The sequence below is a fragment of the Dendroctonus ponderosae genome, unplaced genomic scaffold, assembly GCF_020466585.1.
Source record: "Dendroctonus ponderosae isolate FM_Combo_2020 unplaced genomic scaffold, Dpon_F_20191213v2 Dpon_F_20191213_6, whole genome shotgun sequence".
Lineage (NCBI taxonomy): Eukaryota > Metazoa > Arthropoda > Insecta > Coleoptera > Curculionidae > Dendroctonus > Dendroctonus ponderosae.
The window spans coordinates 14,785,243-14,787,298 of NW_026018814.1; positions in this window are offsets into that span (position 1 = coordinate 14,785,243).

The window sequence follows — 2,056 nt, forward strand, 5'->3', positions numbered from 1 at the left end:
GAACTAAATGAAAAACTCAAATTGAAACTCAATGCTAAGAAAGCAAACGTTCTCTCTAAGATAAACGAGAAACGAGAAAACGATCCTGAAATCCTTGAATGTTCAAAACAATTATTAACGACTCCTAAACAACTATCCAAAAATCTAAAGACAAAATACAAACCTGTCGAATTCCACAATCAAAGACACCCCAAGGATGTTAAAAGACGTTAATAATCTTCACCAAGATGTGTCCATGTATTCACCAGACAATTGTAAAAAAAGTTATCAAAGGACATTGACTCTCAAATGATGAACATTAAAAGCATCAGCAGAAAATTCAAGACCGCATTAACGAGGTCACAGAAATGACTCAAACGACATCCACAACAATTCATTTAGTCGTGCTACTAGATAATGTGGAAAATAATATTCGCATAATCAACAAAGTATAGCGATTCCCCTTATCAGGAAAATCCTATGTTTTCTATCAACTCTACCCAATCCCTGTTGATGATCACATTGCTATTCTAAAGAACCCCTATTTGCTAAAATCTGCAAATTAATCTTTTAATCTAAATAACAAATGTAAAGAAATCGAAGACATTTTCCTATGCGATCAATCTTCACTAAACTCGAATGAACCCTGCATCTTGGAAACCTTTAAATCAACCAATCATTGTCTAATGTCACCGATCGAAATAAAAGAATCATCGATTACCCAATTAAGAGACAATTCTATTGAAACTCCATTGAAACAATCAAATTCCCATCATTGATAATTCCAGAACAATGTGTAACGGAAACCAATGAATTAACTTTTCAACCCCAAAACTCGAACACAATCAACTTATGGTTGAAACTTCCAAAAATCAAAATCAATGAAGACTTAAAGGAAAAAATACAACCTTTACAAATGAACAAAATTAATTTGAATAACCTTCATGAGGACTTGAATAATATGAAGAAACTTACAACTCACGAGTTGAAAGAATTTGACGTAGTTAGTACAAGTATATCAATTACAACTTTGATAATAATTGAAATACTAATTTTTGTAATTGTAATATTGTACTTTTACCTTAAAAAGAAAAACAATGTAAAGGTGGACATAAAACTGAAACCTCTCGAAAATTTAAAACCCCAATTTTCTCAAACTTAAGGAGGGAGGAGTTATATGATCACTTACGCAGACCACTGTGTATTTCACTCAATAAATGTCGATGCAGCAATTCATTACTATATAAGCTGTGCATTCGGCATGAGGAAATTAGTCTTAAGTTAGCAGTTAAGGTAGTTATTTCGCTGTTGAAAGAATCTATTTTTGGTCTGTAAAAATAAACGTTTTTTAAAAACTAAGTTTTTACGTCCAGAAACAAAATTCTATAATGAGGACGGGCTTGCACATAGCTATCAAGGCATATAGCACCACGCCAACAGCCGCACTACAAGTGCTGGCCGGAACGCCACCCTGATGGATAGAAGCTATGGCAAGACACAACGTACACAAGACCAGACGAGACAACGGAGAGGAACACAGAACAAAACACAAAGACAGACCACACCCAAACATGGGACACCTACAAGCCACAGACACACCATCATAACGCACACATACATAACGCTGAGACTTACGCGGCTATTAAAGCCATCCTAATAGCCAATACGAGACAATACACCAACATTACGATACTAACGGATAGACAAGAAACAGCACAGACTATCAACAGAGGAAAGACGACAACAAAGGCAATCACTGAACTACAACGACACAAGAAAGGATGACAGACGCGGATAGCATGGGCGAAAGGACACGACAAGGACAACATACACAACGTTTTAGCGCACAGGCTGGCGAGTGACGGCGCCGAACTGACGGACGTGACAGAAGACACAACCAGATACAACACTAAGACAAACAAAGAATGGGCCAAGACAAGACTAAACATGACAATGGACACATGGCAGGACGATTGGGACAAAAGTGATAAAGGACGACAACTCTACAACATATGCAGGACGGTTGGCCGAGATACAATTACAACGACATTCAAAGGGACACAATTTGCAACAGGAC